The following is a 25,075-nucleotide window of genomic DNA, read 5'->3' on the forward strand; positions in this document are numbered from 1 at the left end:
TAGAGACAAATAGCTTTAATAGCATGCACAATAATAACAGTATACGTACACAAATGGGACACTGGGACAATACATAAAACAACCGTCTTGCACAGCTACCTCCAGGTTTATGCTGTATTTTGCTCAAGAGACATTCTTCACCAAGCTCCTCAGGCTCCAGCTGCAGTCTGAACACCTGCTGAAGTCTTCAGTCAGTCTTCAGAGTTTTCATTCAGTAAGCAGGTTGTTCCACTCCACTGCCACTGTGTTGAAAATTTAGTTTTTCCCCCTCTTCCCGCCTGCAAAATAAAGTGATGGGGATCATTGTTGACATCATGTAAGACTTGGGGTCAAAAGACATTATGGATTTCTTGGAAACACTATTATGCTCCTCTGCATTATGTCAATTGTTAGATACTAAAGACATTTAAAGAGTAACTTAACACCACATGAAAACCTCCAGTGATTTAACTTCACACACTGCTGCAGTGATGTACAGCTGGACCCGGTGATTTCACTGTTTGGTGTGGTTACAGGTGCAACAGAGCACATTTCTGTTCACACCCAACAGTGATGCTGGGTGTGGTCTGAGATGAAGCTTTCAACCAGAGAGGGCAGCAAAACACTGCTTTTCAGGCTGGTGCTAGTTAGCAAATAAGCATATTTCCCAAAGTGTCAAACTATTCCTTTAAAGGCAGACTAATTTATGAAGTGCATCTAAGAGAGAACATCTACAGCCATATGAAACTATATTATCTAAATAACTGTGAGAATTAGTTCCATGCACATTAATTAATACCTGAATAATTTATAATAATAGAAACTAAAATCTGGCCAAGCACAGAACCTTGGGGAGCCCTGTTGAGTACAGTAAGCCAGTTTGATCTGAGCCCATTAACTTTTAAACTGTGAGTCCTGCCTGAGAGATAATTAATAAACCATTGCACTGCTTGGTCAGACATACCTATTTTAAGCTAGCTCTATGTAAACAGGGCATGAACAACATCAATAAATAAAGCTGCACAGCTCTGCTTCTTGTCTAAAGCTACAGTAACATCATCCACAACCTCTATTTCAGCTTTAAAGGATTTATTTGCCAAAAGAGCATATGAATAAAAACACAATTTGAATTGTGGGTTGTCACTCTGACTCACTTCATTCTTATGTTATATGTCATTCTAACCTACATTACTGGCACCATGCACATGTATAAAGCTGATGTTAGCTGGTGCAGAGAGAGACAGAGAGTTGCTGATAAACAAAATTAACTACATGTACAATCTTGATGAAGAGTGCAATCTGGTGAAATACACACGCATGATGTTGCTTGAAGAAGCAGGCAGTGTACTGTATTGTCCAGTACATCATATGTGAAATCAGGAGTTCTGTGACTTGTGCACCATGCAGAAAGCCTCAATATACAGGCATGAAGGCACATAATGAAGGACGGAAAGCTTTCTGCTACTAAAGCTACATCTGAAAAGTGTTATTCACTTTTAGCAAGCACTGGATACCAGTCAAAGATGTTGTACATTGTTATACAGTACTGTATATTATATAGTTTAAGGCCCTATATATATATACACACAAATATCTGCATTTAAGTGTTACTTTCTCAAATTACAGAGCAGATGCCATGAGATAAATGAAAAACAAACAGGGGTTTAGAGATTATACAATGATGATGAGTTATACTAATACAGATGGTACCATGCACACAGCCAAACACACATTTACACTGCCAAACGTTGTGTAAGTTCTGTATTGTTTTGAAAATAAGAGACTGCCACTTAAATATGCCATTCCAATGACATATAAATGGAGGCTATTCAGAACAGGCAGAATGGGGGAATGATTTTCTGACCCGGCATGAAGGGTACAATTATGAAAAGACAGCAGAGAATGGTAATAAATGTTTAAAGTTGTGTAATATTTTATCTTAATGTTTTTAGTTTTTTATTTGATACAGCAAACCTAACACAACCGCAGAGGTAGAATGTATCCTAAAGCCAAGGCCAGATTGGGGCCCTAGGGCAGAGGTGCGGGCCCATGCTGACACCTGCCGTTATCACCACCAGATGTATTCAAACAGATTCATTTGGCAATATGCACCATGTGAGCACAATAGAAAATTTAAGAAATAGTCTGACGTTTTGGGACACACACTTATTTGCTTTCTTGCTATAAGTCTCATGACTGTCCATTAAATATGAAGCGACAGCCGGGAGACAGTTACTGTAGCTTAGCATGAAGACTGGAAACAGGACTTGGTCTAAAGGTAACAAAATCCAACGACCAGCAACTCTAACACTCACTAGTTAACAAGTTATACCTTGTTTGTTCATTCCGTACAAAAACGTCAAGTTGTGGTTGTGCAGGGGGTTAAGTGCAGGACTATTTCCTGGCCAGGTGCAGTGACTTCGGTCTTAACTATAATGATCACAACTTGTGCCATTTAACAAGTTTTAATGAACAGAGGAAGTTATATGTTACAGCTCTCGTAACTGTCAGCTATGCCCTTAGCTAGCCTAACCGTCTCGGTCCAGATGTTAACCTTACTTCCATTAATGACATCACTTCCGTTAATGAACAGTGGTAATTTTCTAACTATGTAGTCACGTCAGGTCCTACAACTTCCTAGAGTCTTGTCGTCACTGTGAGGTTACCAGGCAACCAGCAGAGATTTAAGGAAGTTACTGTGCCCGGCCAAGAAATAGTCTGACACACAACCTCTCATAAAACCTTGGTTTTTTTTTTTTACACTTTGGTTTTTGTACAAATTAAACAAATAAGATGTAGCATGTTTGTTTTGAGCTTTGGAGGTGCTGGTAAGTGGATTATGTAACCTTTAGAAAGAACCAGGCTATTATTTTCCCCCTGGTTTCCAGTCTTCATGCTAAGCTAAACATCCCCTGACTCCAGTTTCATATTTAATTTACAGATGAGAGTGATATTGTGTCAGTCTTTTCCAAAAATGTCTAACTATTGCTTTTAAAAAAACAAAACAAATGAAGGTATTACAACTAGCTTTTGACATAGGGCCCTTCTACAAGACAGGGCTTGTCATCTCAAGTTGATACTGTAATCGAGTTGGTGCCTATGCACTAAATAATGTGCAATTTATCAAATTTCTGTAAAACAAACTTTTGGGCCATCTGAGGGTCTGGGTCCGTTGGTGCAGCTGCTCCCTTTGTCTGATGTTACGGTTTGGTTTTGGCGGACACAGAGACAGAGAGTACAGTTAGTAATATGGTTTGATTAACAATGGCTGGTGAGATGAAGGGGATTTTGGCGGGGCTGATGAACGCAGGAGGCAGGCAGGCTGGTGAGAAGGGAGAATAGCTGGAGATAGAGCCCTGCCATCAACCCAGCATGTGAGACGCTGGCACCGGAATCCTGAGGCACCGGGGAAATAAAACAAGTTATCCAAAGAACAAGAGGAAGCACAAAAAGGCATGGTCAAGAATTCAATATAATTAAATTTTATATATATAGTGCCAATTCATAACAGAAGTCATCTCATTGCGCTTTTTCTATAGAGCAGGTCTAGACCTACTCTTTATAATATTATTTACAGAGACCCAACAAATCCCACCATGAGCAAGCACTTGGCGACAGTGGCAAGAAAAAACTTTAATGACTGGAGAGCTGAGGTACTTGAACTGTGAGTTGATGAGTTGATTGTAAACAGGTGTGGAGCTGAACCAGGTGCCAGGAGAAGTAAGCCACGCCCACAGCACACACACACACACACACACACACACACACACACACACACACACACAGACAAACAGGGGAGGAGGAGACAGAGAAAGCACAGGGAAACACAGGAAAAACCTGGAGTCATGGCCGGAGCCGTGACATCTGATTTGTAATTAAACCTTGTGTATAGCACTTTAACACTGACTACAAAACTGCTATGGGCCATGTGCCTTCTGGATCCATTTGATTGAATTTGTTGAATTTGTCTTATTTCCATGAATAACTGGCTAAACACAGATAACATGATGCCATGTCCAGATACCATTAGAACAGATTTTGGTGACTTGCTTTTGCTGTGACTGAGCCTACGTGGAAGGAGAGGTCTGGGAGAGGTTGCTTCTGTGATAAGTAGGCAGAGCTGTGCAATTTTTGTGTCAAAGGATTCAGACAATGCACTTCTGGCACAGATCATGTGAAAATCACATGGCACAAAGGTGCAATTTCATTCAGTGCTATTTCTGTGGTTTTATCAAACAGTGCATGCATGGACAGATCCCATTTAAACGCTGACCTACCGTTTATGTGGAATGTGTGGATGAAATGTTACGCAATTTGAATTTTGTATAAATAGGTCAAGCAGGAAAAATAAAATCCATTTTCATGAAAACTCTATACAAATAATGATTGGGCCACACTGATTCACTGTGTCTTTTTCCAAAGAGGTTTTCAGAGGAGATTAAAGGTCTGATGATGAGTCTGTCTCTGCCAGGTTTGTGTCCGTTTCAACAGACAGGCTGCACTTTTGGGAAATGACAGATATGTTTTTAAAGCTGCATTTGTTGCTGTCATATGTCTAGCCAATAGAAATCAAATTGTTTCTACCAAAACAAACTGAGACAGACATCAGTCACTAATTACTACCGCTCATAGTGGAAGTGGATGATAGTTAGCCTACCGTGCTAACATTAGCACTGATTCCCACCAGACGTTATTTCAACACCAGCTGAGTCATCAGCAGCTCTCATACACTCAGTGCTGTGCTCATCCGGCATTATTAAAAAGAGGCTGGTCTAGCTAGCATTAGCTGTTTCTATTTCATGGGTCCAGTTGTTGTGACAGAAAGTAACCAGACTGTGAGAACTTGCAGTAAGTAGTCTAACCTCAGCACTCTGTTACTCAGTGATTCGAATCACGACACTGAGTAACTAACGTGTCCAGGCAAAGTCACGCTGTAATGTACGGAGAGCTCAAATCAGTTGGGACTAACAGCAAAAAGCAAAGGCTAACAACGCTGGTCCCCAGCTGATCACCTGCCTGTGTATCCGTTGGAACTGTAGTTATAAATTATTTTGAGTGCTTGCCTACACAGATATTTTACCAATCAACAGTATGGACACCGTCAGTCTTAACCAAAAAGACCACGCCCCCCCAAAGAAAACACTTATGTAGGGGCTAGCATCACGGCAGGAAAAAACAAAAACTACATATGGTAATTAAATAAATTTTGACCAAATTAGTACACCAGTCAAAACACCAAGGATATATATGCTGATGTTGTTTATTGCCAAACCTAGCAGCACACTGTCTCTGTCATATGATGCTCAGATTGGTTTGAACATAAAAATGCATTAAATATGCATTAAATAGTGCAGTACCCAATTGCTCTCATTGAGTTAAAGGCCAGCCATTTCTATGTAGAGTCATCAACTTGCAAGAATCATTTGGCTTGCAAGGCCACATGTAGACATGTGGTTGTGGTAGGAATGATTGCTAACCAACACGGAAGTCTCGCGATAAACCACAACACAACAAGGAGTAGGGCCAGTTGCCAGTTGCCACTCTGTCTGCTGTGTTGTTAGGACCACAGTGCCAAATGTTTTATCTATGACTAAAGTCATTTATCTTCATCTGCCCTCGACTGCTTATTCAAAGGCAGGACAAGGTTTCCCCCCTGAAGTAGCACAAATTTTAACTGATATGCTTCAGGAACTCAGTACTTATCTCTAAGTATTATTATAATGGTATCATTTTCTCATCATATGTTACCCTCTATAAAGGGGTTAAAGGGTGATAATGGCTTTTTTAATGGCTAATAAATCATTTACCAATGCTTTATACTGTAGTTAGGTAGCCATTAATAAGAACAACTTTTGACTTGCCAGATTGTACAAAATCTCTTACCGGTGAGTCATTAATAGTCAATTAATTAAAAAAGGGCCAAGAGTTTCCGTGCTTATGCTCTTATCGGTTCTTTTTCATTACTAAATAATTGCTTTAAAAAAAAATCTTTAAAAAATTAGAAAAGGATTAGAATTTTATATTTTAAATCTAACAAGTTTCTACAGCAGCAACAGCAAAGTCACTATAAAAACTCATTTCACTGAAATCTAAAATGTCAATAAAATAAATCATATTCCTGACATCAAAATACTGAGTGAAGTTTAGAAAGAATGAAGAACTCAGACATCAGTCAGTATCAGTCCCTCCTCCTGTCCTCTGTCCTCCTGCCTCTGCTGCTGCTGTGATTCACTGCCTACAGGTAAGTTACTGCTGGTAGAGGGAGGAGGGGCTGGTTTGTCTCAGCCAGCATTGAATTTACAAGAATTTGCCAAATTTTAAGATATGTGACAAACTTAAGATAAACTGTTGTAGACTACATACAGACAGCTTTCGTTAAAGCTTGTTTGTAACAATTCGCTATTAGCCGAGCTAGCGCACTGTGCTTGTGTAAAACACAGTACCGGTACATCAGACTGCGGACAGAGCAGATTAAATTAAAATATCGCTTTCTTCATGTTCACATGTTTATGCTTGTTGAACAGGTGTATTGATAAAGTACTGGCTTTTTACTCGCAAAGGTTTTATTGCTCTTACTTACAGTAACGAGCGTAGTTGTCGTCAACTCGGGTAATCTCACCTGCCTTTCGGCTGTTCTGACTGACTCTGTGTGTGTGTTTGTGTGCGTGTGTGTGTGCCATAGGTGTGTGCTCAGCCCAAACAAGCAGGTGAGAGGCTGCAGCCAGATAATAAATTACACCAATTTTTTGACAGCAAGGTTTCTTTAGTTTATTTATATGATTTAAACACGTATTTGTTGTTCACAATGTAGCATTGTAAGGGGGAAAATAGGGTGTGCCTCCTGGACACATCGGTAGTGAGTTTACTGCGTCCTTTAGGATTTTAATGTGTCAGACATGCAGGACACGTACCTAGCAACATCACTGAACACTAAATCCACTTTTTTTGTTTCATTGTTTCTGCTGCATCTGGTGAAGTCTTGCTAAGCTAAGCTAGCAGTTTAAATGGCTCTGAATCACCATCTAGACCATCAGTGGAGGGGACACTGAAGTCACTGTCACTGCTTTCCATGTTGGCCTGTAAAAAAGAGGAACTCGTTCAAGTTATAATGCAGTGTTAAATGTCCTAAACTACATCCTGGGGGTATCATGTTGCTATGAAGAAGAAGGCAACTTCAGCCCAAAAACAAATACTGTACCGGGTACTGCAGCCACTGTGATCCTTTTAATAACTGATGATGCCTCTAATGATAACCTTGAACACCCAATTCATCAATCATATCCTGTTCAGGAGTACCACTGTTACCACTGCCAATTTGTGGTGGCATGATTCTTTTAAATGGCACCATTAAGTGTCCCAAATCAGCTAGTCACTCATGCTAATTCAGGTACATCCTTGCTAAGAGAAGAATCAGGAAGACATGCAGGTGTTGCTTGGGCCTATGTTCTGGCCACTACATCCAGGGAGTATTTTTTGCAATACCACCTGTGGCCCCTTCAAGGTTCAGTGCGTCTGTATGTGCTTGTGGCAATTCTCCACATTCTTCAAGGGATAATCTCAGGGGATTTCCCCTTTTGCTCTGGATGTTTTTCCTACATTGGAAATCTGACCAAATATTGGCTATTTGCAACTTCAGCCTAAACCCCCAGGTATCACATCAGCCCATTGGTAACTGATAGTGTGTCATGGTTTTGGATTTTTGTCCTGTTACTTCCTGTTTTATTTTGTAATATTCTCCCTCTTGTGTCTGGTAGATTTGCTTCTTGTCTTTGATTGCTTTCATTGTTTTCACCTGTGTCTCGTCTCCCCTACCTGAGTGTATTTAAGCGTGTGTGTGTGTGTGTGAGCGTGCATGCCCGTCTTTCCCTGCGTTCCTGCCTTTCATCGCATTCTTTTTGGATTATTCTTTGTTTGGACTTCTCAGCTGCCCTTAGTTGCTTTGTGTTCCTCTGTATTAAGTAATAAAGTCATCTTTCGTTCATAACACCATCTCTGTGTCTGTTGTCTGCACTTGGGTCCACCTCCTGAACTGAACCGCAACATGGTGCCTCTGATGAGGACCCTGAGGACACATTTTCCATGAGCACCCAACTCATCTCTCTGCAATAAATTCACCATTCAGGTCCAGAGAGGGGCATCCGAAACATGATAAAATTTGAGGCACCAGTAGAGGCCTCCCCCACACAACAGAATCTGTTTTTAATAAGGCTTGTTATAGTGTCCCCAGGGAGATTTTCAGCAGTACAGCCTCTCCATATGGATGTTGTTTTGCAAGGATGCATCAACTTTTACGGCATTAGACTCCAAGCTGGGGGCGACAGATGTCGCACAGTGTACTTTCTTTCTGCCTCTTCAATTTGATTCTCAGCCTGTTTATTGCCGGTCCTCCTCCCCAAGCTCAACACCATCACCCAAAAGAGGACAGGGGAAGAGGTCAGGATATAGATTTACCACTGTCAGCTAGAAATATGCTACAGGACACTCTTTAAAACGTGTTCATCTTATAACAATAAAAGATCCTGTTTCCCAATAGCAATCGATCTTACAGGTTTAAGTGTTTTCTCTGAATGCTTCTACATTTTTACGTGTTTCCCAAAACCGCACTTAACAGCCAACTAAGGCACACTTCTAATGTTGGCTGATGATTTTACTTGCCATTGGATGCCAATTGAGATCAACTTTTGATTTCTGTTTTAACAAAACCACTTCTACCCCAAATGAATTTCAGTCCAAAATCCGCAGCATGGACACTGACTTGTCTTCATGGCAAGTTAAAATCACCATTACAAGTTATAAGAAGCAATGTGGTCCTTGACAGCTGTCCTGTGTGAATCAGAAGGTAACAGGTCTCACTGTTTTCCTCTCTCACAGCAGGACAAATGAAATGCAATGAAAACATTTCCAAGCTCATTTAGAATCTTAATTAGCCCAATCACACTATAGTCAATTTTGTCTTTGGGTGAGGAAGATATAAATAATATATGGCCATAGGCTTAGTATGTGACTATAAACAGAGTGATTGATGAGTCTGTATCAGAGAACAATAATGAGACTGCATGGACTAACTGGATTAGCAGACTGCTGGGCGAGAGTGAAACAGGGTTATACTGTATGTTTCTTGTTCTTGTAACCGCTGGTTTTATTTTGTCTGGTTAATCGATTGATCAAATCTCCAGTTTGGATATGTAGGAACTGGGAGATTTATTCTGCTTCCAAACACAGGTATCCATCACCAGCAGTGTCTCTGCTACCACAGCCTTCAGCTTGACACTAATAAATGAGGTAGTCCAGCAAAATCAATAACAGGCTCCCCTGACAGTTGCCTGCTGCATCACATGTACATGCATCTCATCCAGTCAGCATCAGCAGCTGAACATGGGCCACAAAAAACCGAGACAGAGGATCACCATCAAAGGGCAAATACTAAATGTGCAACCACAAGTAGTTGGTTATGTCCAAGTCCTCATACCTAAACAACAAAATTGTGTTTGTCATTGCCTCCCAAAACACTCCTATGACAATTACAAAAACAATTCATGACCATTTTCCTCCTTCTCTGTGGTTAAGGTTCTAAAACTAAAACTACTTGGGTATGGTCAGGAAATGATTGTAGTCCTGGTTAAAAGAAACCAATGTTGACTGTTGGTAGGAGGCAGGATGCAAACCTTAGATGAACCAATTTAGACATTTTGTGTGGCTAACCTTCTGCCCCAAACTCTACCTTAAGGGAATACTAGGGTACATAACAACTTAGGTTATATTTTTTTTGCAACAGGCCAAAGTAATTGCTGAGATCTGGGAAGGCAGCAACATTGTTAAAAATGGCTCCAATGGAGCAATAAACACAAGCAGTTAGATGATCATACAGGATGCAAACAAACTCTGAGGTTAGTCAAACTTATTTAGAAGTGGAAACAAGGTTGAATAGTAAAATTATTACCTACAACTGTCCATTGTAAACAATCATTATAGTTAACAGACCGACTTCCTGGTTTAACTTTGATCTATCATACTTGCCATATTAGCGACAATACGAGTGTGCTAATGTTTGATTTTACTTCCATATTAAGTAGTAGCGAATCAGGCAAAACTGTTTACAACCTGTAAGAGTGTCTGACTGTTTATTGGGTTTATTGCCCCATTGGACCTGTTTTTAGCAATGTCGCCTAGTTCCGAGATCTCCGGATTTACTTTGGTGAGTACAGTGTGGCATAAGCTACGAAAGTAAAACCCAAGTTGTAATAAACTGTAGTCTTTCTTTAAGACGTTCTGGGGTCAGCTGAAAGAGGCTTATTTCGGTTAATCATGACCGGTGGTGAATCTGTGTCTGTTGGGAAAATGGGAGGTTCTGTTGTGCTTATGGCTTCAGAGGCCTAGGTGCCGATTTGTAGATTGTGTACACAAGGCAAGTTTTTACTTATTAAGCTTCAAATTGCCACCACTGAAGTATTCTTGTATTTTATACCTGACTTATTCTATTTTAGCTTGTTTTTAATGATTGTTTTTAATTGTATTTAAATGTCCTTTTGTGGTGTGTTTCGCTTTGTTGCGATGCTTTTTATGATTTGTGTGAAGCACTTTGAATTTTGCCTTTTATTGGACAATGCCAGCTGTAGATAGAGACAAGTAAGGCAGGAGAGAGAGAAGGGATGACATGCAGCAAAGGGCCTTGGAATCAAATCCTGGCCGCTGCAGTAAGGACACAGCCTTAATGGTACACACTCTACCAGGTGAGCTACTGGGGTGCCCCCTGCCAAAATATTTTTAATGAAATGACTGGGGAACAACCATTTTAGAGGGGTGTGGGACACATTTCTTCACTGTGATGCATTCAATTTGTGTGGTTTCCGATGACAGAGAAAATGAAATATGTTTTCTCTAATGAGGAAAACATCTAAAAGTTGCTTTTTTTAATATATTCAACTGCCCCAACTGCGTAACATGCTCATCATCTCTCACCATCCTGTGGAGAAGGCGGTAAGTTATGATCTTTTAACTAAGTAGAATCATAGGTCAACTCATAGCTGCGTTATTGTCTTGGCAAATTGTCTTATATAGCCTAAGCCCTAAATGAGACTTGTCTTTTCCATGCTCCTCTTCACTTCTGAAATATGTATTTAAGTAGGTTGGGTTACAATATGCACTTTGTATATTAAGTTTTGTTTTGGAATCATACACTAAGAGAAATGCAATGAATGAATGAATGAATTCAATGCCACTTAATAGTCACTCCTGTTACCCCAATGGCTGCCTCCCAGTTATGCACAGTTGGCAGACAGTATTTTTTCATCCGTGGGACATCAGCTTCACCTGTGGGACCGCTTTTAGCGGCTGGACTAACTGTACCTTCACCTTACCACGGCAAAATGATCATCACTTATGGAGTTAGAGTGAACAGATTGCACATTTGACTCACTCCTAGCCACAAAGATATTCTCAAATGAAAGCAAGTAAGACTTGAGTCTGTTGGTAGGAGATCACACAGTGCAGTATAATTTTTCTTTTTAATAAAAGGCTTTTGTAGTAGAGGTGTTCTGTACATATGCTAAATCATTGTCACTGACCAAATCAGTATTTTTTTGCATTTGCGCGCTCTTCACTGGCAGCTGGAAACACTGTCAGCTCAGCTGTGTTGTACAGTACGTTAAGTCCTAAAAGCTTAGTGAAAGTGTGCGAAAGCCATGGAAACAATCATGTGATAACTTGTGCTTATACAAGCCTAGCTTTATACTAATGATAGAAACAGCAATCAGCAATATAGCAAACTTACTACAGAAATAATATAATATTATAAACAATGATGCAATTGCTTTGCTGAAAAAGAAAGGAACAAACCACATGGTCAGTGACTATGAATCTTCGAAAAGTGGAATGAAAAGTGATTCAAACCACATGAAAAATGTCTTTGTTTAACCTTTTTTCTCTCATATCATTTATGAAAGGCTTGTAAGTTGTGAAAAATGTCTGTTTAACCTTTTGAATTGTGTTTGGCCATTTGTTGACCAGACTTCTTATTGCAATATATTACTCTTTTCAAAGTTAATTACACTGACTGAGCTACATGTACAGCCTAGCTAACACTATCCATCATGGCTGTCAAGACTCTTGGAAGTAACCTTTTGTTCTACACAGGCTCATAAAAATGACTTTGTCATGCTCTTCATCAGTAATGGCTTGTTAAATGTACCAAGCCGAGTTTAAATGTCCCTGAGGTCACCATAAATCTTATGAAAAATACAATACAGTAACACCCAACTTCATGTCAGGTACATGGAGATAGTAAAAAGTCTTTGGAACTTACTGGTCTTTGTGAAATGCACTTACTGTATATCCACCATGTAGTGTTCCAGCAGGGGTCGGATTTAACCAATTGATTGCACAAATCATTTTACAGTCCATTAAGCTCACAGTATGTCCACTGCTGAAAGCAAAGGGTCTTTCAAGAGGAAAAGGGTCACTTTCTTGTTACCAGACACTAAGTGGTGTGTAAAAAGTCTGAATTCTTATAGCTACACTATAACTGTACATTCAGATAAAAAGCAAAGCACATTTTCCCTTGCTTTATTTACACAAAATTATGTGTTTTCTCAACATAAACCAACTATACTGTACATTAGTTGTAGCAAGCTGGCTAGCTGTCTGATCTCAGAACAGCTAGCCAGAACCTACCAGGAACTCCAAGTCTCTCTTTTTTCTTCAGTTTCTCCTTTTTTCTCTAGGAACTATACGTTCATAAAGTAGAGTCATACAGCCTCAGGACAAGCAAAATCATTTCACACAAGTTGAAGTATTTTTAACTCAAGTGGATGTCTCTACAGCCATTACACTGACTGTATGTAATGGTGCCCAATTAAAATTCACTTCAAGTTCAGTCTGAACATTTGAACACACCCTAAAGGTATAGTTCAACACTATGCTTATTGGCTTTCTTGCCAAGAGTTAGAGGACATTCCGTTAATACTGTAACTCCTTGTTGAGCAGGAGATTAGCGTGAGGTTGAAACATACAATAAAAGTGTTTCTGGTTTGAAGGTGAAAACTGTATTTGGTGGTGGTGTACAGTTCACAAGACCTTGGTTTATCATTGCTTGCTCACTTCATATCCACATCAGCAGAAATTGCATTTATGAATTATGAAAATATGCATATGCATGGACACTCACACACACACACACACACACACACACACACACACACACACACACACACTTAAGGGCTTCCTGGCTGGATGCAGAGCCAACAACAATTCATCATCCTCATTTAAAAACAACATCCAGGACATTATTTTACAAGCAAGATGGCAGTCAAGAAATGACTTAGGTGTTATAACCTCACCCACTTCAAATTGATGTCTACTGACGGCATCAGAAAATTCACAAAGAAAGTTTGCACTCTAACACCATGGCTGAAGGGGTTCTTCCAGTTTTTTGACAATTACACACCCAAAACAGAGAGCAGAATATTTAAGATTCAACTCTGCCTGCACCGGTGAGAGAAGCCGCGAAAGGAAAGCAAATTAATGACCAATTTGTGTAGCAGTTTCTGTAGCTGATGCCCAGAGAGAATAACAGATAAACTCATCAGGGTAGTGGTAGAAAGAAGTCCAGTGCAGCCACAGGGGTGTCTCATTAACAGAGCGTGTATGAAACAATATCAACCGAAATCTGACTTTGCGCTGACCCAGAGGGCTGTAGAATCAAAGACAGAGGTGTGCTCTCATTACAGGGAGAAGGTCTCAGATAGTAAAGTACATGAATGGTGTAAGACTCCCAGAAACCTTGCAAGGACAAGTGGCAAAATGAGCAGTCACCATGCGGCTCACAAAAAAGTAAAACACAAGAGGGAGTAAGTGATCGGGTCCAAGCCAGTCAAACCCAGAGCATGTACAAGATGTTATAAAGTTTTGCCCTGCGGGGAAACTGAGAGGTGAGGGTGACTGTGTAGTATTCACAGAAAGCAGTGTCTGCAGACCATATAGCCATGCATTCAATATTCAAAGGCGATCTAATTTTTAAAGTAATCTCAATATGAGTAGGGTTAGAGCTAATGGAAAAAAGAAATAGGAACACCTTGAATACTGCAGGAGACAAGTTCTTTTGAAGCCATGACATTTTATAACACAAGTAGGTGTGAGAGTCAAGAGTCAAAGCAAAGGGAGCTGGAATTTGTATAATTAATCTAGGGGGAACAGGTTGAATCTTGAATGACCTTTTACAAGAGTGCATACGAGAGAAATAATACTTCAAGTCTGTTTCTTTAATGTACTGCTTTTTTAAAAACTTGGTTCTCATTTACAGTACATAGTTTTACTTGTCATTCCTATCAGACTTTTTCTCACATTGCTACAACAGAATCCAACTGGGCTATTTGAAGGGAGACCAAATGTGAGTGCACATGAAATGTCATAATTTCTCATTGAAAACGGTGTACAAACAACTAAGTACAGTAGATCGATGAAACAGGAAGTCGGCCGCTAAGATGTTCACAATGACAACGTTGGTGTTAAAGTTGGTGGTGGGTCTGTTTTACCATGTTTTATCAGATGCCATTTACCACAGCCACCTTAGTTTAGCATGTTAGCATGCTAACGTTGACCTGATGACGGTGCTACATGAACACTGAAGTAATTACAATTAATCCTGAGGGGGACATGCATTTCTGTAACAAATTTCGTGGCAATCCATCCAATAGTTGTTGAGACTTTTCACTCAAAAACACAAATGTCAACCTCATAAGGAAAAGTCAGAAGATCACCAAAGTTATTAGGATTCATCCAGAGCAACATTGCCATCCATGGAGCCATGCCCCTTGCTCAGCTAAAACTTTATATTAGACAGATTTGATATTTTAACAGTTGCTTTAGTTTATATCTCCAAATACGTAAATTAAAACTGGGGGTTTGTTGACAACTTGTCTGATTGTATGACTTTTCCTGCTCATGCCTTCCTTGCCCTGTTAGACTCAATGAATGAAGCTGGTGAGTGAGCTTTGTCAGTTTAAAAACTCCATGGAAGTGAATCTGTTAATGCAGTCACTCTCACAGCAGCTCTTCACCATTTAGCAGTGTTTTCCCTGTTTCAGAAGGGAGACAACTGTGATCTATTGACATGATTGCTCTTGCTTGCATCTGTGGGTCGCCTATATTAGATTCTGTTTGTCTTCTAATCTGTAACACTTGATGAAGGCATACAGTGGCATAGACGGTTCCACAGAAAAGCTCAAGGAAGATAGACAAGATAGATTTATTGATCATTTTACAACACAGGGTTGTATAATGAGATTTTGTTTTGTAGTTCCCTTTATGCTACTCAAAAAAAATATATACAGTAGATCAGTGAATAAATAATACGTCACAGAAATGAAAACTATCTTACATGGTGGAGTGCTGAGGATGAATTTAGGAGGGAAGAAGCTGCTCTGTAGTCGGTGGTCCGACAGCGGATGCTTCTGTACCTCTCACCAGACAGCAGCAGGGTGAACAGGCTGTGGCTGGGGTGGGAACTGTTGTTAAGTATCCTTTGGGCTCTGCGCAGACACCTCACTGATATCACTGATGCTCGGTGCGTTGGTACCAATGATCTTCTGAATGGTTTTAATCACCCGCTGCAGAGCCCTGTGGAACATGCTCCGCTCGTCGAGTGGGATAGCTTCATCCGGGATGTTGGGATGCAGCCAGGTCTCAGTGAGGATGAGGCACAGCAGTCTCTGATTTCCCGTTGCCGAGTTAGCCTGAGCCTTATTTCATTCATTTTATTTTCCTGCGACTGGAGTAGCCAGGAGTAGACTGGGTAGTGGAGTAGCCTTAGGTCCGACCTGGGTTAGCTTAACTCTTATGCTTCCTCTCTTTCCTCTCTTCCTGTTTCGGTCAACACCGCCTGTGGTGTCGTTTGGCCCGGCTGGTCAGGTTGTCAGGCCGGGAGATGCCGTAAGCAGTGATTGTCTGAAGGTCCACTGCACTTCCTCCAATCCCTGCACTTCCTTTTCCGATGTTAATGAGTGTATTTCTGTCATAAGTAATACGTGCATCAGTAATGAAGGCGTGAAAATAGCATTAAATAAAAAATGTAGCAAAGTTTGCGGGAGCTACTTGCCCCCGCATCTACATGCGCAGCCATTGCCATGGAAGCAGCTTTAAAGGAGGTGACAATTCCAGTAAAGTTTATTCAACCAAAACGATCGTGTCCTCAGCAACGCTGTCAAAAGAGAAAGGCAGCACAAAATATGGAGCCGCAGGTGGCTGGAAGATGTGGACAGTCTGGTCTGTCTGTTCTACAGCAAAGTTCAATTTTATTTATATCACAGCAGTCTCAGTCAAGACTGCAGTGGCCACAACATGGAAAGTATTACAGAAAAACATTAAAACCAGCTCAGTACAGTTTATAATGGATCTTTAGACGGCAGCCATGTTGGAAATCTGGTCATGGAACTGCTCAAACTAAAAAAACACCAAAATATATGAATGTCAGAAATCCATCCAGTCGTCCAACATTCAGATCATTGATTGTTCAGGCGGTTAATCACGCATCATGACCTCCCTCAAACTAAACTTTAACAAACAATTAGGATAATTCAATTATACACATGGGTTGTCTACATCTCAGAAACAGACCCATTAATCAAGGGAAACATTGAGTTAACTGCAAGCATAACCTGCTCGGAGGAGCGTAAATTGCCATGACAGCATACCTCGAGTAAAACTTCATAGTACAGGTTAACTTGGAAGTTACACCCAACGTCACAAAGATACTGGATAAGCCAGTTACCTCGCTTCATAGTACAGGCTCTGCTATCTGTAGTTTAGAGGCTAGAGTCTTGAGGTTTTATCAAAGGGGGACTTGATGAATGAGCAGTATTTTTAAAACAGCAGAAGGTCCCTCTGCATTATCTCTTGAGACTGCTGGAGGAGATGTCATTTGAGACATTTGTGGATTACAAAAGTTCACTTAAGCAAGAAAATGATGGAAAATGGTTTTATTTGTGTCTGATAAACTTGAATTATGTCTTTGATTTGTGTTAAGAGCCTGGGTGGGAATCAAGAGACCAATGGTCCAGACAGTTTAATTATAAAATCAAGCCTGACAAGGAAATGTAATGAAAGAAGTTGTTTACAAACAGAGATGTTCTTGTATTGCAGGCACTACCACATAAATTACTTATATTATTATAATTTCACTTTACGCCGCATTAGAAGTTTTTATCAGTTCATCGCTGAGTGTTTCATCAGCAAAAGCAAGCAGAACTTTATTGGGTCCTGCTAACAAAGTTCTTGAAAGCGCTGCAGCAGTTTGTGATTCGTCCGCTTTGGTGAATGAATATTTTCTGTTGAAGCTGCCTTTAGCTATAAACCCCTCTTTATCTTTTGATCCATTCAGAGGGGTTCTGGATCGGGCAGCCAAGAGGCAAATAATGCTTTGGTTGAGACAGATGTCAGCTAGACAGGCTAGATTTGCCCTGGGTTATCCCTGCCACCTGCCGCGCTTGAAGTCTCTTCCAAGAAGGTCTTCTGCTGTCCCATAGGTGGGTGATGAGACAGACTGCATCCAGGCATGCCAAGTCAGTGGCCTGGAGGCTGGACACACTGCCAAGACTTGGACGACCCTCTGTTGACTCACATTTAAACACATAATAGTTCCAGTAAGAAATGGAGCAGAAAGTTTTATTTGGTAAGGGTGAAACTGAAATTGAGAAAGGAGAGAGGAGAGAAAAGTTAATAAAAAAAAAAAAAAATAATAACTCCCTTAAAGTAAGTGGTTACAAGGCAAAACGAAACATGATTTGTTGTTCTGTAAAAATCACTATTTTACTTCTTAGCCACACTAGCAGTGTTGTTCTAGGGATGTTGGTGTAGGTTGGTTGGTCCACCACTTTGGTCCAGACTGAAATGTCGTTTTTGTGTCGCAACAACTGCTGGATGGATTTGCACAAATTTTGACATTCATGGCTCCAAGATGATCAATCCTACTGACTTTGATAATCTCCTGACTTATTCTCTAGCGCCACCATGAGGTTCACATTTATGGTTTTCAGTAAAATGTCTTTTACTGATATTTTACTGATAGTCTTTTGCAGGCAGTAGTGACATTCCCATGAGTCTCAGCTTTACTGTGTATAGTGTTAATGAGCAGAAGTTAGCATGCTAACACCTGCTAACGCAATAACATGCTAAACTAAGGTGGGGAACATGGTAAACTTTATACTTGCTAAATGTCAGCATGTTAGCATTGTCATTGTGAGTATGTTGCTATGCTGATATTATCATTTAGCTCAAAGCACCACTGTGCCTCACAGAGACGCTAGTGGCTGTTAGCATGGTAGTTTTGAATACAAGGGTTATGGCGTAGCTTATGGTGTCACGCCAATGAGGGAGAGTGGCAACAAGGGAAGGACCTGAATGCAGACAGTCGAGGCAACAGGATAATTTCAGTGATTTATTGATAAATGAAGGCTTACAGACGGGTACAGGTAGGCACGCAGGCAGAATTGAATTTGAGAACGTAAACACTTTGATTGCACAGCAGTAGTCTCCTATTCAGTAATGAGGCAAGGCGAATTAGAAGTTACCTGGATGTAACTCCAGTTCTATAACTACGTGCGTAACACACTCTTGCTGTACATCAGTTACTGTGGGGAATATAATTAAAGCATGTTGCAGCCTGATCACGTACAATACATTAGTCTAGTTTTGCGGTGGTGCGAAATCGGACACTAAAACTATTCATCCAAACCTATGCCACAGGTATCTAAAAGCAGGACTGCTGTTTACCCCTTGCATCAAGAATTAATTAATCAAATGGGAGAATTCAACAGTGCACATTTCTCCAGGAGCATCTGTTTGAAACAGCATCTTGCAATTAGATTTCCTCCAGGAAGTAAAAACACTGAGTAGTATTGATGTGGACTTCTTTTTCTTTCTCTCACTCACACTTAAGCAAGTCTCTCTCTCTCTCCTTCATTTGCTTTTTTTCCATCTGTGCCTCTCACCCTCCCTCTCAGTTATTTCTCTAAAAAAAAAGGCAAATGCAGAACCAAATATATTCAAATACCATAATTACTTTTTAAGAAAAGCTATTAGGGTTGATAATGTTCTATCACATAGACCAACCCAACCAAGACAGCTGCCTAATTGGCTCTATTACTGATTAGAGAGCAACCTGCTTATCATTGATGCTTATTTAGCCAAATCAGTTCCCATCCCACACACAGCCTTCTCTCTCTGGGCTTTGCATTTTCCTCCATCTCTTCCGCCAACTAACTAAAATGATGCCACACTTAAATCAAAGCTTTATGTTGGTAACAGAAATGTGCTCTTTTGTTCTTCTCTTGAGTTCAGAACAGCAAACACACCTCAAAGCACTCCTGTTACCCACAATTACATCACTTTCAGGAGCACAAATATTTCAGCGTTGCTGCTGACTGATTATTTTATTCGACCTGTAAGCCGACACACTGCAATATAACAGAATTAAATACAACTCTGCTCTCAACATATAGCAGACTGAGGGGCAACAGTTGGCTTCTAAGGAGTTCTTTTGAACCACAACCACTCTTTCTTTGAAACAAGGATGAAGAGTGCTTTGAAATGGAAAAAAATGAACATTGTTTTACCAACTTTCCAATTGCTCTCAGCATTACTTTTTTTCTGTATCTCGTAAAATTCTCTTTTAAGGATTTCATGGTGAGAAGTGTGCTAAGCCAAAAACAGTTGATTGGAACGCCAGGTGAAATGATATAGGGAGATAAATAAGAGTTATGGTGTTTCTGCGCAGCAGTACTGCAGTTGTAAATACACAGCATGTCTGCATCCATTATAGCATCTCTCTACACCGGCCACACCATCAGTCACAACTGACTGTATTGCAGTCAACAGGTTGATAGAAAGAAAATATAAACAGGGGACAACATGTACTTTGGAGTTTTAGATTTATATTCCATTTTGTCCTCCAAACTGCCTCCCATGTATCTCTTACATAGACAATTGCTAGCTTCAGCTGTGGAGTGGCTGCATGAGTGCAGACAGTTGATTGAAAAAGAACAATATTGTTGATTTTCTCTCCAACATCACCTCACTTCTGTTTGCAACCTGCTCCATCTCATCACTTTTTCATTATAGCTACACACAAACACGCTTTACTGCGCAATGCTAAGCTACTATCTATATGTGTTTATGTCACAAAAATTTCTGTTGGTGTATCTGTATTTATATTTACCTGAAGTGGACAGGGCCTGTACCGGACATTTTTAGAAATCATTTAGATTGCTTCAGTAGTTATATCTGAATCTTTAGCTGCTAAATGCTCCATTATGTTCACTAGCTAGTTGCTAACTTGGTCAGTCTACTGATTGGTGTTGGGCAGGTGGTGTACACCGGTTTATCATAAACATACATACATATCATATTTCACTAAAAACAGCTGCCTGCTGCTTGTAAAAACAACACTAATGAGACCGGTAAGATTAAACCAAAACAGAAAGGTTATGGGCTGCAAAACCAAAACAAGTAGCTAAAAGACGCTATAAAGCCCAGTTGAGCTGAGGGGAACTGCAGAGTTGGGTGATAAATCTCTGTCTGTTCATCACTATGAGAGACCAGCTTTGCATACAAGAAGTCATGGAAGTAACAGCTATATAAAAATATTGATTATAGCTGCTTTAAAACAGGAGGTTGTGTATATAATGGAAGGTGGCTCAGATGAAAATAAAGTTGCTCTGAAGTCTCTCAGAAACAAACAAAAAAAGAAATCATTGACAAAAATCTGAAAAGCTCTTTTTGACAAAAACTTTGAAATGCTCCCTTTCAGCTCGTCCGTTTCCTTACTGTCAATTAATCAAGTTGCCAGGCTTTTATACTAAATCTTGATTTAAAAATAATAACAGTTTATCCTGCCCTGCACAACAAATCTGGTGAAGAATGGTGAAAATGTATACAGATTGAACCTTGTTGAATGTCAGAGTCAAATCAAATCAAATCTATCTACCATACTATCTACACCTCTATGTTTGTAACGTATAGCCTATTTGTCTGTACAATGCATAATAGAAAGTCCTGCTGCTTTGGCTACTAGCAGTTCCTGTTTGCACCATACAGACAACAGCCACCTATATTACTTTAACCAAGATCAGAAGTTATAAGGAACGCCTTTTTCCTAGGATTTCTAAATGACAAACAAAGGCGGCCAACTTCACCACCACTGTGACCGTTATTTAAAACTTATGGCCCCTATTGAGCACAATCTGAAAAATAATGACAGGCCCAATTTAATGTTCTTTGGTTTTCCAGCATAATTTTTGATGCCAAACAATTTTGAGAGCAGATGTGCACTTGGCACCGCAATCATCAATAAAACGGCGATGCAAAGAGGCTGTGTGCCAATCTAACCAAGAAGGCAAAACCAGAGCAATGCTTTGACATTAGAACTGGGAACAGCAGGGCGTCCATTGTGTCAGCTGCAGCCCATTGGTAAATGCATTGCTAAATTACCTTGCAAAGACATGGTTATGATTTCCTCTGCCACTCATAACCCCCTCAGTGTTATTCTAATGGCCATCAATTCTTTTATTAGCCACTTACATTAACTAAGAAATGTAATGCTTGACACAGAAATAGCACAGAGCGACAAATTGAGTGAAGCATGGTGGCAAAAGAAGACATGAGGTGCTGTAAAAAGTTCTCTAATCCCAGATAGAGGCCAAGCAACAACAATAAAAATAGATTTCGACTTATTGAAACCTGGAGAAGCTGAGCGCTGCAGCAGGGGGGACATAGCAGCTTTTCTCTCTAGAAGTAGTTTCCTCAACCTGACAGCTTCATGTCGTTTTCACAAGGGAAAATATTTTGCACTATTTTGCAAGAAAAACACAGATGAAACGATTGCTAAGTAGCAATAATACTTAAACTGCATGATTGCTTTTGCCTCAAAGCACAATTTCTCAACTGAAAAGTCCTGGCGTAAAATGGGAGACCAGCAGCACTGACCATATGTTATGGCAGAAACCCAGTCCCATAACAGATCCAGCTCCGCTAACATCTTTTTTTCCAAGAGTGTGAAGTGAAACAAGGCTGGAGCTAATGTGTCTCGACATTTCCCTCCTCGCCCCTCCATCTGCTCTGATGAAGAGGCTTCCAGAAAGCTCCCAATTTTCAGTTGAACGGCACTGGAGATGCCACAAATTACCACATAACCTGTTTCAACACCAGCCTGAGTCCAGTAAGAGTAGCAGGATCAAAGTTCATGGTTTATTTCATAGAAAACTCAACGTGCTTCATGCAGAGACAAGGAAATAGATATAAAAGTAACACAAATCCACCCAGAGGAAATATATTCAGAAACATACACATATCACATAAAGAACCTCCTCCCTATCGAACACACACCCCCAGGATATATTTACAAAGGGTTATATACAGTCAGAGGCTCTAGAGAACAGTTAATTGCCTGGTCTCAAAATCTCCCATATTGGTGCCTGCTCTGTGTTCTCCCAGCTCTAAATCAACACGATTTAAACACACCTCAGCCTTGAAGTTAAAGCTGCAGTATTGGCAGTTTTGCACTTTGGGGGATTCAAGTGACAGAGGGTGATGATTGAATTTAGTTCATCTGTGAAAAACTTCATAACAAAAAAAATACATATAGATAATAGATGGAATTCAAAAGGATCTACAAACAGCCCCATGTGGACTGTCCCAGTTGGCTAAAATGTTTAACATGTGGCATCTTTGGTATTAACTGGGTGGTTCAAAACTTCCCCACTTCTGTTTGTCTGTCACTGTGAACTGCCTAATAAAGCAGTCTAATCGGCTGTCTAATAAAAACTCATGGTGGGTAGTTAACAATGGCACGTACGTAGCCTTTCAAGAGAGAGATTGCAATATACAGTACTCCTCTCACTGAGTTTAATACTGTTTGTAATCCAAACAAACAACCACAGGTATGAAATGAAACTCAAGCTAATTTGAACTTTAAAATATCAAACAGTAAACATTCTAGAAGTTTTTTTGTTTATCAAGAAAGTACTGCAACTCAGATAAAATATGTTTAGGCTGTTATGTCTAAGGAAATGGCTGTAAGTTACTGTATGGCATAATTATCAAATAGCTTACTTTGTGTTGTCACAGCTGCAAGCAAACCATGGAAGACGCCCTGGTTTCTAAAGGGCAAAGACCATAGATCACTGTAATTTTTACAATCAAATTAGTCTCAAATCTATGAGTACATTTCATGGCAATCCTTACAAGTACAGAATTGGTCTTTTCTTTTGTACAAGTGGAAGTTTTTACCTCATGGTGGTACAAGAGGAAGGGTCAGGGTGTCACACAAAAACACAACGCTTCATCCTCCTGAATCATGAATATTCAACTAACTAAATGTACAATTTGTGCAGCCAAAATGGAAAGGGTTCATTCTCCAGGAAGCATGAAGGTGCTTAGTAAATTTCATGCAAATATGTACATTAGATTTAATATTTCATGTGCGGAAATGTTGACCTGGCAGTGATGTAAGATGAAAGGTCATGAGGTCACTTAAATCAAAGGCCTACCTAAAATAATAATAGTCTCCAGAACAGCTTCAGTGCTCCTTGCCAAGTCTGTGGAACTCTATTGGAGGGATGAACGCCATGTGGATGATGTTGGTTCAAAACCTTCCATAGGTGAAACCACCTGAAACCATTCAGTGAGTCCTGGTGCACAGAAGCATCTGCATTTGATATATTTCTCCACTCTTTTATTCAGGTTTTTCCTGTAATTTGTCCCCCGTCTGTAATTAATAATTACAATATTTTGGTTGTAGCAATTAAGAAATGCTCATTTATTTCAAAGGCTATTCTCATAATGGTTTTCTTTTTTCCTGTTTTACAGCTTTGTTGCAACACTTAGATACCAACAACACACACATATACCACACACGCACAAATGAAAACAACAGCACTTTTAAGAGCCACTCTCTCTGTCACTGTCTCTCTTTTAATCACTCTCTCTCTCTCTTTTTACAAATGGCAGGAAGATCACAAAAAAAGACCTGCCCAAACTGCAGGGAAAAAATATATTGTGGACTTAAAATTCAAGTCTTCTTTTTCAGCAACTCCATGCTGCACATATTAATGCTGAAATTCACATTTCAGCCACTGAGCAGGCACCGGAGCAATTGACCATTTACTTATCCTGCCACTTTTAGTTATTGTTTCTATGTCTGTCAAGCTTTCCCTTCTTCTATGGCCCATATGCAGTTTACAATAACTGGCAGATTTACCATCCAAATTCAGAGGAATTTTTCAAATAATTAATAACAAAATTAATAATTACAGACAGACAAAAGTGGGCTTCAGATTTCAATGACAACTGTCGCTGGCAGATAGAGCTAGCTAGCTAATTAAGCTAACTAGCTCCATGAGTTGGTTGAAAGTGCTATTTACAGCTAACTTTTTAATGTTTCCAGGTTTCTAGTTTTAAAACAGGAATCCTGTAAAAGGGTCTTAAATATGCACTTTATGACTACATACATGATATTGTGCTAAAAGCCTGAGGCTAAAGCTTCTAACATAACCCTGCTAGGCTGCTTAGTTTACATACTTGTCAGTATTTGTTAAAAATATGTTTTTACATTTAACTCGAGGACTGATATACTTAGCATACGTAACACTATTTCAGGTAACATTGCTGGGGTTGCTAGTGTGTAAACTTCCCCAAATCCAATTAAGAGCAGGACAGAGCCGCTAACATTAGCCTAAACTCTGATAACATCCAGGAACGGCTTCCACACAGTGGGTGAATAATACACAGTGGACGGGCCTTATTATAACCTCACAAACTGTTGTAACCTAGTAAGCTAAGGATGTGCTACTTGTCTCTACTGTAGGTAGAAAACTAGTTTGCTGGACATGCTAATGGTTAAAGCTTACCTTAGAGCAGATAAGTATCACTCTAGTTAGAGTCCAAGTGTCTTGCTTGGGGGTCCATCAACAGGTCAGTTGCACATGGAGTGAATAGTGTTTCTCCTTCCTCCAATTTTCACTTTTTACCAGCCAATTTTTACCTTCCAGTCTGGGGATTTGAGCTAATGACCATTCAGTCACAGTCCACTTTTCAGTCATCACTAAGAGTG

At 40.0% G+C, this 25,075-nt stretch overlaps 1 long non-coding RNA gene across 1 annotated transcript in view; it reads right to left on the reverse strand.

Annotated features, from left to right (window-relative positions):
• Positions 1-25,075, reverse strand: part of LOC122864681 — a 27,815-nt gene continuing 2,740 nt past the window's right edge. Inside the window, exon 2 of the long non-coding RNA XR_006375278.1 lies at positions 1-278. This is a non-coding gene — a long non-coding RNA (uncharacterized LOC122864681). The remainder of the gene's footprint in view (positions 279-25,075) is intronic.

The sequence above is a fragment of the Siniperca chuatsi genome, linkage group LG17, assembly GCF_020085105.1.
Source record: "Siniperca chuatsi isolate FFG_IHB_CAS linkage group LG17, ASM2008510v1, whole genome shotgun sequence".
NCBI classification, from domain to species: Eukaryota; Metazoa; Chordata; class Actinopteri; order Centrarchiformes; family Sinipercidae; genus Siniperca; species Siniperca chuatsi.